The 15,099-nt window shown below is 37.4% G+C and overlaps 1 protein-coding gene and 1 long non-coding RNA gene across 4 annotated transcripts in view; one reads left to right on the plus strand and one right to left on the minus strand.

Moving 5' to 3' along the window:
* Ntm (neurotrimin) overlaps positions 1-15,099 on the plus strand; it is a 953,915-nt gene that overhangs the window by 597,064 nt on the left and 341,752 nt on the right. The gene's annotated exons all lie outside the window — the stretch shown is intronic.
* LOC104874831 overlaps positions 1-15,099 on the minus strand; it is a 64,136-nt gene that overhangs the window by 31,258 nt on the left and 17,779 nt on the right. The window lies entirely within an intron of this gene.

A 15,099-nucleotide genomic window follows, 5' to 3' on the forward strand; every position in this document is an offset into this window, starting at 1 on the left:
CAGAGGGTGTTCACATTTTGATCATGTCACTTAAAAAGAACATGGTCTCTGCTCTTAAGTGAAATAAATAGAACACACATATAAATACTGAATAGTTTTTTTCCTGTGAAAAACTAAAAGTGTAAATAAGGATCAAAATGTATAATTGATAATGTGAAATAGGAAGAAAGGGTCTAAAGTAGTAGGGGAAGTGGGAAGGGTAGGGGAAAGGAAAGAAGGGAAAAGAAAAAATACGAATAAAGGAAAAAACTGAAACAAAGTCATTGTAAATAGGGAAGAGTAGAGGGGGTGAAGGGAGTGCAGGGGAATGGGGAAAAAATAAGAACCAATATACATCATGTAAAGGTACAAGATCCCAATGATGTATTTAACTGTATTGTATACCTAAAATGTATCATTAAACTCAATGAGAAAATATAACGTGGAATTCTTACTGTTAGCTATAAGTATGGTTATGCAATGTTATTTACAACTTAAAAATTAGAAAAGTATAACATACAAGAAGAGAAAATTGTTATTCATATTTTCATTCATTAAAAATCATAAAGTGAATTAAAAAAAGAACATGTCCTTGGGAAGTCATTAACACACTCTTCTACTTAGTCTTTTAACCTGAAAATATTATATTTTTGACAATGAATTACTGTGAAAATTCAGTGAAATAACATGTATGAAAGCCTGGCAGATTCTTAATGCTCCATAATCTTAAGTACTAATGATTTTGTAATCTATCTTACAAAATTTCAAATTAGATAGGGAAAAAAATCATAATATTGAGTCGACTAAACTTTAAAAAGTCTGTGTAGCATATCATAAATGTTCTATGTTGCTTCTATAGTGCCCTTCTTTCAGCCTCCATTTCTTTTAGTTTGCAAACATCTTAAGGATTTTCCCTACCTTGACAGGTTGTTGTTTGCTCCTTCTGGATGCTCTTTCAGCAAAGCAATGTGTTCCTTCTAGTGCCTTTAGGAAACATTCCCATAATATAGCTTCCTGGTCTCTCTGCTCATTTTCTGCTTTCTTTTTATGTTTTGAATTTTAGGGTAAGGGCTGGGGATTTAGCTCAGTGGTTCTGCTGCCTGCCTTGCAAACACAGGGACCCAAGTTCAATCCCCAGTACCAAAAGAGAAAAAAAAACCAAAATCTGAATTCTAGGGTAATAGGCCAGACCAAAGTAAGTATCTGAGTTTCTTAAGGTAAGTGTCTAGGCTCCTAGGTTTACAGTGTGCAAAGAAGTTCAGAAAATTTAAAACAAAAAAAATTTAAATACTCAGTCTTTTACATGAATAAATCTACCAAGGCTGTTGAGATTACCACCCGACTGAATCCTGTATTGGTTCTTTTGCTGGTTCAGCCTGAGTCAGCATGAATGTTTTTTAACAGTTTTCTCCTTGAGAAGGAGGGTATGCATTGTATTTGAGAGTCCTCAGCTTACTGTTTTTCCACATGAGAGGAAAAGGGTGGGGAGAGGAGTGGATTTGTGGGCTAGAATTTCAAGTCTCTATAGTCATTAGGAAGGGGAAAATGTTTGTCCCAGAATTCACTAGTATTTACTTTGGAGAGTTTTGGGATGGGCTTTTGCAAGATCAGAGATGGGAAGAGTTGCCTGGGAGCCTGTGTGACTGACTCATCAGCAAGTCAGGGCCCTCTAATACCTAAAGACAAGTGTCCTCCATGAGACCTGAGCCAGGTTTCCTGGGGCTTTGTTACTCTTCAGTACTGAATTATGCATCTTTGAATGCATGTTAAATGTGTGATAGGTTCAATTTGATTGATATTTTCTGTCTGTATTTTATTTTGGAAAATCTTAAATGTGGTTTAGCTTAGGTTCAATATTTTTAATTGGATAAAATGGATGTGATGAGAAAGGATGATCTGAGGATTCAGCCCTGAGCAGGAGCAAGTGCCTGAGATGAGTCTTTGTTGTCTAGTGCTGGAGATGGAACACAGGGCTGAACTCATGCTAGGCAAGTGCTGTACTACTGAGCTATGCCCCAACCCAGGAGATGAGTTCTTCTGGTTATCCCTGTCCACGTTTTAGTGGCCTCCCAGTTGGCGAGGTTAGAGGCAATCTGGTCTACAGGACTGGTGTCATGAAACTCTTACCTCTAAATTGTCTTTTGCATTTGATGGATATTCAGTGTTCTTTTCACGTTTTCTACTCTAAGGAATTGTATAATGTATTCATGGGCACTTTCATTCTTCCTTTCTTTTTTTCTGTTATCTTTTCTTTAACCTAAAGGAGATGGGTGCACTGGTTAACACAGATAGTTTAGATTCATGTTTCAGAGTCAGGTCCCTCACCTTTCAGTTTAGTAGTAACCGTATTCACAAATGTATGTACTCAATTAATAATATAAATAATGAAGTCCAATATGCTCTCTAGAGTTCCACAATCCATAGGGCAAAGACATGCTCTCATGCTCCTGTTTCTGATTTGCAGATGAAAACAAGCCAGTGAATAATATTTTGCATTGAAAATAGTCCCAGTGATAGTCCCAAGTGAGAACATGGTGCACATTTCCATAATTCTGCTCCCTCGAGAGCACAGGTACATTTAATTTCTCCCAACTGTTACCTAAATGAAGAACAGCATGAGGAATACACAGAGAATGAAAAATCCACGTGTGGGTAGAGCACGACCACTAATCTTTCCTGACATTTACTTTCACTCACGAGCACAGGGGTGACCAGCCCCACCACTCCTAGATGCTCAAGATAAATGTCAGCACCACCCACTGGAAGCTTGCTATGCATACATGCTTATTGGGAATCAAATTTATTTGGCTGTCATACACCGAGGCTTGGGAACTCATCCCACAGAATGGCATGGGTTGCTCTGACACCCTACTCACCACTGCTGTTTGATAGAGTTATGGAATGGTAGAATAGTTTGCTGCATTTTTACTGGAATGACCTCCCCAAACACCTATAAAAATAAAAATGATTAAGCTTAACGGTTTCATTTCTTATGGCTTTCGTTCTGTGCTTTGTCTCTCCATGTGCCCTACTGCCAAATTTCCCAAGAGCATCTGCTCTTCCTATTGTGAGCACAATGAGCTGGTATGTGACATGCAAGAGCTGTCCTACATGTGCCAAATGGCCGTGTACATCGTAACTGTCCTTCGGCTAGGCTCTGCCAAATGCTCAGGTGCACACCACATTTGCAGCTTGAAGCAACAGGAGTTGCAGATTTTGTGAGCAATTGCTTCTGTCCCTTAAAGGAAAAAGGGGGGATTGACTTTTAAGGTCTTGCCATCTCATTGACTAACTTACTTCTGGTCCTGTATAGCCATTTTAACATTGCACTTGAATAGCATGGCTGAAGGCTTACGTAAATATACCTGGTAAGGGTTAAAATTGTAGTCAGAAGGAGGATGGCTTTTTTCTTCTTGGCACTACATACTATAAGGACCTTATGGTCAGTGAAGAAGTCAAGTAGGAGTATTTATAACCCATAGCAGTGTGAATTGCTTTAATGGAAAAACAAACAAACAAGGAAACTAATCTCCATTCTTAGGGTGGTATGAACAGTATAGTATAGTAACTCTTCATCTGGCCCCTGATAAACAAGAACAGCCCAAATAATTCATGGAGAAAAATAAAACATTAGCTAAAGAGAAAAAAAAAGTCACTCAGATAGTTACAGTGTCTTTCGTTAAGGTCCCCATAGCAGAAATCTAGGGCTCTGTAAAATAGCTATGGAACCCTAGTTTTCAAACTAGGATGATGCATATGTTACAGAAATGTCTCCTTAGTTTAATAAGGTTGTTGAATGCTGCTTATATAATCCACAGTTTGGAGCATTGCACTGTACATTAGCATATTGAGGGCAGGGAGCAATTTCTCTGTTTTGAAATGACTAACTTGTTTGACCCAGTTTTTCACCTGTATGCTTGAGTGTACCTGACCAGGAACCTTTCAACAGAAATAACTATTAATGTGCTGTATCTAACAAGTCCCCTGGAATGCAGTTTAGGAAGCACAAATCTCTGGGTTCTGTTCAAATACCCTCATAAGAATACAAAAAATGTTATAGGCCACACTATAAACGATGTAAAACTCTTGAATCAGAAGCTGAGGGGCCTTTCAAATATATTGTCCTTAATATTTTCACATCTATGAACAGAAAAGCAATTGTGCTGTGTTTACCAATGCTGTGCACTAAAACACAGAAAGTCAAGGTTACCTCATCAAATCGGGGTGTAATTCTCCCTACCTCACCTTGGTCTGCTTTCTGAGTGCTTTGGTAGTCTATCTTCTGGTTGAATGGGAGAGAGTAAAGCTGTCAGATTTTTAGATCTTAAATTAAGAATTTAAGCCAAAAGAAGTGTGTCATGGCATTATTGATAATGGACACAGTAGTTTTTTAGAGTTTAAGGAAAATAGTTTATATTTAGAACTGTCTATAATGATTTAAGGTGTTTTGCAATGTTGACATTTCAAAATTGGTCAAACCTCAGGCCAAGTTGAAGTACTGCTCCTGTGAGGTGTGGAGATATAATTAAAGAGAGTTACAGAGGGCTCTTGACTACCCAAGCTTAATTAAGATATGATCAGCCAGACTCTTTGTGACCATTAATTCATTGTCTCTTAATCCAATAAGGTGTTATCGTGTGAAGCTGTTTGAGAATCACTTGTTTCATCATTAACTCAATATTGCCCAGAAGCAGCATTAACACATAGTTCTCTCTCCCCAGAAAAGGACCTGACATTGAAAGACATTTGACATCCACATTTGACAACACTGTAAACTCCAGTACTGCGGCTTTAGTATTCACAAGTATACATCTATGAAGATGAAATTTGTGGCATTTAATTACTAAATGGCAATTAATGATAATAGCCCTTTGTGAATATGTAGGGTCACTGTCTACAAGGAACTCACTGTTTCTCACACATATTAATTAATATAGATTGGGAGGGGTGATGGGACATCACAAAGGTAGCTTCATAGCATTATTGCTGCTGGGTAAACTGAATCCTGTTTAAATCACTTCCTTTAGATGTGTGACAATTTCTTGCTGATTTGAAACTACACAGATTATAGTTTTAAAAAGAAATGAATAACAGGCATTGTAGTAAATGGATGTCAAAAGAAAATCAAGGTATTATTAAATATTTGATTTCATACACTTCTGTTCATGAAACAGGGATTGGTCATTTCGTTCTAGATTGCTAACCAGTCATGAAAAAGTAGGTAAATGTTCAGCAAAGTTATGTATGGTATATTTAGAATAAGGCCAATTTGTTATCTCCCCATAGCATCTCAAAGTTTTTGAATCTTATTGGTGAGTAGACTCATCTTGCTTGTTATTATTGCCTTGACCCTGCTAAATATAACCAGTGTCTGTTTGCCAAATGCTGAACTGCAAACGAAAACTTTCCAGACAAAAAAAAAATCTGTCTGAATTCTCTCAAATGATCTATTTAAATTCCCCAGATAATTTTATGATGGCTTACTTATGAAATTTAAAAATGAATGGATAATTACCAAAATTTAATAATTTTCTATATAGAGCTAGAGTGAGTTTTCACTGCATTTTTAAAACCAAGTGAGGGTTGACCACACAGATTTATGTATTCTTTCAGTTGAAAGCATTTATTGAATACATATAGTGTACCAAAACCTGAGCTGAGCTCTGGAAGTATTAACAGAAAAGTTTTGGTGGGCCATTAAGATACTCAGTCTGCTGGTAGATGTAAAGATAAACAGATAAACACAATCCAGAGTTAGTAATTTGAAAAAAAAAACAAAAAACAAATAGTCGTGGGATATAAGGGCAAAAAAGAGCAAGTGTAAATTTGTGAATAATCCCTGCTCATCTATATGCTAAAGGCTCAAATCAGATTCTCCATCATTTGTAGCAAGTATGTTGTTTTGAAACCCTACTTTCCTCCCATGACTTCAAGCTAATTTAATGGTTCTGCAGTTTGCGAGGTGTTTGTGTGTGTGTGTGTATTTGTGTGTATTTATAATAAATCTGAATAACTTAATCCTATTATAACTACTAATCCTTATTGGGATTTATTTGCTTTGACATAGGGAAGGAGATGAAATTTGACATATAGTAGGTATTCGTTAAACATGAGTTTAGTCTTAAGAGTAAGGTGGACAAATCCTGAACAAGTCGGGTAATTTAGTAATATCCTCTCTTTTTTCTTTTTAACTCTGAATTGCAGAAATCTACCTGATGTGGGCAGGGGAGGAGCACTCCTCTCCTGAAGAGCTTTGATACTGTGTTCAGAGTACCTAGTTTCCCAGCTAAAAGCCTTCAACATGGCTTTGTACCTGAGACCTTGTAATATCTGGCTAGCTGTGTGGCAGCTCGCTGTCCCCTGTGGTCATCTCTCTTTCCCCCTCTCCAATCATGAACTGGCGTGGTCTCAGTGCATCTCTCCAGGTACCTCTTCCTTAACTGATGGGTGATTCACTGGTGAGAAGCAGTCTCACAATTAAAATAAAGCAATTACGGAAACATTCTGCTTTATGCTATGGCCTCAGCCACCTCCTCTATGTGGCTGTGGGAAGAGAGGACCAGAGGGGACATACATCATCTTATATATTTTCCCGTGGTTGGAATATCCAAAATTTCTGTGCTAGAATAGGATTTGAATATTGTTTTAATTCAATTCAGATCACCTGACATATGCTCCAGGACCCTACAAAGGACAGAGGGAAAAAACAAAACAAAAACAAAAGCAAAACAAACAAACAAAGAAAAAAAAATCCACCCCACACTTCAGTTTGAAATTAGACCCCCAACCACCCATTCACCCAAAAGGGAAAGAAGTCTGTGCCAGACTTATGGAGGGTGGTGGTGACTGTGGCCTCTCACATGATCTCCATGTTAAGGGAAGGCTTCTGTCTGTTTCGTGAGCTGGAACTTCCCCTGATTGGAAAAGAGTTTGCCATCCTCCCTGGCATGTTGTTTCTTTGTTAAAATATTCAAGGCAAAGCACAGGGAGGGTAAAGGAAAAGAAGGGAAGAGAACAAAAGCTAGAGCCAGAGTGGAATGGAGCCCTGTTGCAGGCTGGAAGTCAGGGGAGTGTGGGCAAAGAGATGAGCACCAGATCAGACTTAGCTCAAATGGCAAGGGCATCTGGCGGAGCAGGGCCTTCCAGCCAGGCCATCTCCTCTGGAGAGCAGAATTTCTGCTTCTAGAATATGTGTGCTTTACAGCAAGCTACTTTGGGAACATACACAATGAAAGGAAGGGTGGGAGGAATAAGGGAGAAATTATTATAATTCTTAGATAGGTGATTTTTGATTTTGGTTCTTTTATTCATTACACATCATAAAGGACCCAGGCTGTGTTGCCTATGGCTTTAAAATCTAGGACCTTATTAAAACCTTTTCTTGTTAGTAACTCAGCACTTTGGAAACTCACTAAGAAAAAAAGCCAATTTAATCAAGGCAAGATTTAACACAAAGAAAGGACCTGATCTTGCCTTTCTGCAGAAAAACTTTCAGGATCAAATGGCTTATGATGTTCATTTACCTACAGAATCCCTGTGGAATCAGCAGTTGGGGGAAGGGTGTCCTTGCCCAGCCAGCAGGGCACACTCAGATTTGCTTTCTTTACCCTGAGTCCTGTGTGTTTCCTTAGATATTTGAAGAAAAATATTTTTTCAGTCATGCTACATGAGAGACAGTCCATGAATTAAAACAGGGGTGAAAGAAAATTGACCAAATATCTGAAGGTAGGAAAAGATTAGTAGATTTTTCTTGACCCAAAAGACATGTTTTTCAGTGAGTGATACGGAAACTTTGATTCTAAAAGAGTGTGGTACAGTGAAAGGAGATGGTGGAGTTGGCGGTTATAGGTTTGAGCCCAACATTGTTCACTGGTAATCTCTCTAGATTATGTAAATCATGCTCTCTCCAAGTATTTATGTTGCATCTGTAAAAGGGAACATATAACATTCATTTTCAGTGAGAAAAACAAAATTCTCTGAGTCAAGTAAATGTGTGGTTACATCTCATTTAGCAGTCTAAAAGTACGTGTTTCTGATTTTTGGCAAAGAGAGACGTTCTCTTCCACGTGGTCCCTCAGGGACTCAGTGATCCACTCAGAGGCTCCGCCTTCCTGGACACATGGGATCTGAGATTCTCTGGGCACCAGGCTCCAGCCAAAGACAGAGAGAGGAATACGGAAGAGCACAGCAGAAGCTCATGAAGACTCATATCACTTTTTCTCACATTCTTTAGGCTAAACAACAATCACACTCAATGCAGAGACTGGGAAGAGGACTCTAGCATGATGCCAAGAAGAAACAGCATGGATCTGGATGTATAGCTAGCAATCATCCCTACATTGGACATGTGCGTCCTTCCTCACATATATACAACACATAACTCCAAGCCAGATAGCTTGGTTTAGTCCAATGGTTGCCTCCAGTTTAAGGCCCAAGATCATTTGGTTGTTTTGACTCTCTCTTTTTTTTTTCTTTTCTGAACTAACTGTGGATTTTTATGGCAAAGTGGCCAGTAGATAAAAATGCCAGTTTTTATTTCTAATTCATGTTACGTGAGTATCAGTACATGATTCTCATGATAAACTATTTACTTAGGAAAAGAAATGAACCAGGGATATAAAGCAGTTACTGGTACCTGGTTGTGATGACATTTTATTTATTTATTTATTGTTTTTTTGAGACAGGTTCTTTCTATGTAGTTGAGATTGACCTAGAACTCACTATGTAGCCCAGGCTGGTCTCTTGATCCTCCTGCCTCAGCCTCCCAAGTGCTGGGATTACAGGCGTGCACCACCACGCCTGGCTCTGTCATGGTATTTTTAATCCCACCAGTTTAAGAATTTCCTTGTCTGCATGATTCTGTTCCTTGGGAGGAAATTTCTTTTTTTTTCTCTCTGGCATGCCCTGGCTTCGTCCACTGGCTGGTTTCTCCCATTCAGTACCTTCCATGACCACATCTGATGTAATTATCATTGGGCAGACCCTCCTTGTGGACTGAAGGACATAAGCAGCCTGTCTTGTACTAGTGCATGCTGAGGTGTTTGGCCATTATTATACAGTCAAGGCTCTTTTAAAGTAGAATGACCCTTTCTTTGGCTACTTAATTCCTTCAACAGTAGCATAAGAATTTGCTCTATTTGTTTTCAGGGAGATCCTTTATCATATACGAAATATCAAAGACAACTAGATATAACTCCCTAAATATTGTATTGGTATAGGTTTGCCATACACATTAAATTTAATCATCCTGGGGTATTGGTACATATTCATATTGCATCTTGATCTTTTTTACTTCCACTTCACCTGCCCTGTCTCCCATCTCCGCCATCCCTGATCCCCTTGCTATCAAGACCAAGTCTCTTAAGCCAATGTTATTTCTCTCTTTTGGGGCTCTCATAACTTCATTGATGTGGCTACATTGAGACCATCCAATAGAAGAACCATGGTGAAGAAAGTAATGGCTCTGTTTTAATAATAGCCCCGAAGGTGAGCCTTTGTCCAAATGAAAAGCATTAATGAGCTTTTGCTGCTTAGAAGTATTTTGTGTCTTCCTCCACATGCAGTTATTTATACCTTGGTACTTCACTATTTTGAAACTCATCAAATCTGGTGCTCAATGCATTTTGATGCAAAAATTTTGTTCTGTTACTCATTATTTGTTTGGTATTTGACACAAAAGCTAGAACTTGCCCTTGTTGATTGATTGCCTTATGACTTGCTACCCCTTCCAGCCAAAGCAATTTGCTTAGTACTTGTCATGTTTTGGTATTTGTTGTAGTCCTGGAACCAATTAAAGAGTACTACTGAGGTACCACTGTATTTGATATCAAGACTCAATGGTTTTTCCAAACCTTGGAGCCTCAGATTTCCAGAATTGACCCTCTCTTCTCCTCTACTCTCCTCCCCCACCTCGTTTCCTTGAAACTTAGAACTTTGTGCCTGACCTCATTTTTTTCTTGTAATTATTAGTGTAAACAGAGAGGAGTAATCAATATGCAGGAAGACTTTAGCTCCTGTTTATTTCTTTTAGAGCTACAAGATTGGGAGATACTTAGTTTACTTTAGAAGTTATCACAAGTGACAGTTTTGCCAAATGCATCACTATTTCACAACCGAAGTATCCAGACTTCTGTCTAGTTTTGTCTGATTCATTGATACTCCTTAACCAAGTTAAAGCCATTAACATGTTGTTGTTTTAAATATGTCAGATCCCTACTCTGGGTACCAATTTAAGTATAGATTACTAGTTTTCAAAACAAACAAATTCCCACATCTTTGAGGATTAATAGGAGCTTTTCATCTCTCACCATGTACATTTCACTGTGATGCTCTTGGTTACTGGTGGTACGAAGCTTTCTCATGCATTCATCCAAGAACAGTGCTTCCAGGATGATTTTCTACTTTCATCATATGGCTTCCACGGTGAACATGAACAACATCTTCATGGGGGAAGAGAAAGCAGCACACGGAGTCTTGAAAGGGCTGACTTTTGAGGTAGTGTGTATGTGTATTACCTCTAGTCCATTGGAGTTCAGTCGCACAGTTACATGTAGTTGCAAGACTTTGCTAAATGTCAGTTGGGAAGTATTGCCCAAGAAGGATGGTGAAAAATGAGCCATCATTTTTATAAGTATCTCCCATATATTATTGTTGTAAGGATGGGAATAGGCTCCATAACAGTCATCAGGATGATGCAACATACAATAAATATAGAGTACCTGATTTATGACAGCTCGATCATGATTTTTCTACTTTACAGTGGTGTAAAAGTGCACCCTACAACTATTCTGTTTTACTGTAAGTACAGTATTTAATAAATTAGATATCCAACACTTCATTTTAAAGTAGGATTCATGTTAAAAGATTTTGCCCAACTTCAGGCTGCAGGAGGAATTCTGAGCACATTTGGGATGAGGCAAGATGCAGTTATAGTGTTTGGTAGGGGTATTAAATGTATGTGCGACTGGTGTTATTTTCAGCATAGGATAGATTTGTTAGGACATAACCCCACCATGAATAAGGGCACGTGTACTTGATCAATCTTAGTTCCTTCACCACTCTTCTCTCTAGGTAGCCCCAAAGTACCCAGTAAGCCCCTCGTAAACACAGAATACATCAATCTGTATTCATAGTCATTTCTCCTCTGAATAGGAGACCTTTGAAATCTGACCCTGTTTTGGACTGAGCTACTCAGAATCTCTATTGGTCTGCTTTTTCTTTGAATTAGAAATATCTCTCAGGAAACCTGGACTATTTTCCAAAGAACCCCATCTGGTCTATTGGAAACTGCTTCAAAGTTGAAACAACCCTGACAGGTCCTTTGACCACTAAAAATGCAGCCTCCAGAGACATGTCTATGCTGGCAATTAGCATGAAATAGCATACCAGAGATAAGATGACAAACATCTGATAATCATTGGCTGTTCTGGATTCTGGGTCCTCTTTCAACTTACCTTCCTTTAAACCTGCTTCCTACAAAAGCCTGATCTTCACTTTGCAGACCACTGAAAGAATAATAAAGAACCCAAACGTTTTTTCTGCTTTTATTCACTTTATTTTTTAGCTAAGTAATTACATGCTTATGTTTTCATGGAATACTTTTATATGTAATTTCATTGGAGTGAAACCTTCTCTTAGCCACCTATATAAACAGCAGGTCTCCTCAACATTTCCATGTCACACCCTATTTTAATGTTTCCCTTAACACTTTAGCTATTGCCTCATGGCTTATTTGGTTTTTATTTGGTTTCCTCATCTGGAATGTGTGGTTCATGAGTGTCACAGTTATTTATTGTTTATTTCCACTTCACAGAACAGTGGCTGACTATAAAAGTAGTTCAGGAAATATTCACTGAGTGAATAAATGATTCTCATCTCTTTCTCTTAAGGAGCCCAATTTCTGCTAGAGAAAATCTGACATATACCAATGTCTTTTTAAGGCAGAGAATATCACAATAATTAATTAAGCAGTTTATGTGTTAACCAAGAGGACAAAAGCTAAGATTAGAAAAAAGATAAGATAAAAAAGTTTTTCTTGAGAATCTTTTATTCCAAGTATGCACTGCTAGCATTTATTTAATTTAAGTATACTCGTATTATAGTCCTAGAAACAGGAAGTAAGTCTCCCATTTTACAGACAAGAAAGGAAACTGATCCCTAGATGCCAGGCATTTGTACCAAGTTACATAAGTAACAAGTACCAGAAGTACAATATTCGCCAGTCTACCTGGCTTGTTTATCTTTAGCAATGATTCACAGTTTGTAATTCCATAAAAATAAACATATTTACTGTATTTGTAAGTACACACAAAAGTATTCATATGCACACCTGTGCACGCACACCAATACATATGGAGGGAAGCACTTATTTGCTATGTGCAAAACATTCTATTCTACTCCATTCTATTCCTTTTATTCTATTCTACTCCTAGTCTATCCATTTTATCGCATGCTACACAAGATGTGATCAAAACATATGGTGAATATTTAAAGGAAAAGTGAAAAAATATTGCAATAAAAGACATTGCCATTAATCTCAAAATACTTTCCCTCACTTTGAATACTCCTATCCCATCATTCTTGCCACTTCCTGAAGCTGTTCTGGAAGTGCTCTTTCATAAGTGTCTTTCTGTACCTTTGTGCATTGTCTTGAATTTATTCAGAATTATATGGTAATTTTTTAAAAATTTTCTATTTTTTCATTTTTAAGTAAATGTTAGCAGTACCTAATGACTAAATTTATCATGGGGAATTTGCACATGTATATAACACATCTTAATTCTTTGTTTTTTTCCTGTACCTTCCATCCTTCCTTGCTCCCTCCAGCTCTTCTTACTCTTTCCATTTGAAAAACGATTTTTTTCCATTTTTTCAACTCCTTTTTAGATCTCCTTTCCCATCCTTCCCTCCCGCTTTTCTTGTTCCCCTTTCAATTTGAAAAGTATCTCCCTACTTTCTAATTATCTTTCATTTTTCTATTATTTATTTATTTTGGATTTTGCATATAAAAGAAGCAATATGGTATTTAATCTGATTTATTTCACTTAACATTATGCTCTCTAAATTTACCTAGAAATGCCTCAAATGCATCTCCTTTACCTCAGTAATGCACCACTGTATATGAATACCATGTTTTCCTCATCCATTTATCTGTTCATGAACATATAGGCTGCTTTTAAGATTTAGCTATTATAAATTTTGCAACCGTAAATATGGGTATGCAAGTAACACTGTAATATGATGACGTTAACTCCTTTAGGAAGATACCTAGGAGGATAATAGCTGGGTCAAATGGAATTTCTAGTTTTAGTTCTTTGAGAAATCTTCATACTGATTTCCATAGGGGCTATACCAGCTTACACTCCCAACCAACAGTGAAGGTCCCCTGACCTCCCACCCCCACAGTCCCACCAGCATGTTCTATTGGTTGATATGTTGATAATAGCCATTTTTTCTAGAGTGAGATGGAATCTCAGTGTTGTTTTAATTTGCATTTCTTGAATGGCCAATGATGTTGAACATTTTTTCATTCATTTATTCACCATTTGTACTTCTTTAAGAAGTGTCTATTCATTTCAGGGGATATAATTTTTTGAGGACTTTATATAAATAATTGGCTTTTTTTTTTCATTCTGTAGGTTATCTCTTCACTGTGTTAGTGGTTTCCTTTGCTGTGTAGAAGATTTTTAAATTTCATATGATCCCATTTGTTGATTCTTGGTATTATTGTTCAACTGGGTTTCTATTCAGAAAGTCTTTGCCTATGCAAGTCTTCCAGAGTTTTTCCTAACTCATCTTCCAGGAGATTATGTGTTTCTGTTTTAATATTTAGATATTTAATCCATTTTTATTTTGGTTTAGCACATGGTGAGAGATATGGGTCTAGGTTCAATCTTTGGTATATGGATAGCCAGGTCTCCCAGCACCATTTGTTAAAGAAGCACCATTTATCACCTTCAGTGAAGATATTTGGCTTATTTCTCAAATACAGGGTGGCTGAGTGTGCCTGGAATTGTTTCTGCATCCTGTATGTAGTTCCATTGGTCCAAAAGTCTATTTTTTTGTTTTGTTTTTAACAATACCATCCTGTTTTTTTTAAATCACTGTAGTTTTGTAGTATAACTTGAACTCTAGGAATGTCATACCTCCTGCCTTGCCCCAGTTGCCCATAATTGCTTTTAGCATTCTAGATCTCTTCTGATTTCATATAATTTTTAGGATTGTTTTCTTTAGTTGTTTGTGGAGTGAAATTGAAATTTTGATTCAGTATACATTAAATCTGTATAACAGTTTTGCAAGTATAGCAATTTTGACAATATTGGTTCTGCTTTTCCAGAAATAAGTGCTGTCTTTCCATTTTTAAAATAGCCCTGCCTGGTGGTCTTTTCATTCTGTTGGGCTTTTGGCATTATTAGCTTGATCATCTCTTTCTGGAACCTTGACTACAATGTGTCTTGAAATGATTCTTTTCTGATTGTGGTCATTTGGAATTCTTTAGGACTCATTTATCTGTATGCTAAATTCTTTTTTCATGTATGGAAGGTTTTCTATTACTTCTGTAAGTAGGATTTTAATACTCAGTCTTTGTGCTGTCTTCTAATTTTTCATTTTTCCATTAATGTTAAATTAGTCTTCTTTGCATCATCTGGGAGCAGCTGGATTGACTTTTCATCTTCTCTCGTTTTAAAGGTGTCTCTTACTACTTCATCACCACTACTGCACTATCTCTTAGGTCTTACACTCTGGTCCTCACATTGGTTGATTCTGTTGCCCATACTTTCAGTAGAATTTTTTAATCTCCTAGATTTTTGTTTGGAAATTTTTTTTTTTTTTAATTGAGTTTATTGGTACATTTAGGGATACAGTACAGTTACATTCATTGTTGGGATCATGTACCTTTACATGGCAAGTCTTGATTCTCATTTTTTTCCCCTTACCTCTGCCCTCCCTTCTCCCCCTCCTCCCCTCCCCATCTACAAACACTTTATTTTCATCTTTTCATTCTCTCACATTTTTTTCTTTTCCCTTTTTGTTCTTCCCCTACGTATCACACCTTCCCTACACCTTTAGCTCCTTTCCTCCCATTTCTAAATGTCAGTAATCTTATTAGAATCTTATGCA

Source organism: Fukomys damarensis, unplaced genomic scaffold, assembly GCF_012274545.1.
Source record: "Fukomys damarensis isolate Sample0158 unplaced genomic scaffold, DMR_v1.0_HiC HiC_scaffold_16, whole genome shotgun sequence".
NCBI classification, from domain to species: domain Eukaryota; kingdom Metazoa; phylum Chordata; class Mammalia; order Rodentia; family Bathyergidae; genus Fukomys; species Fukomys damarensis.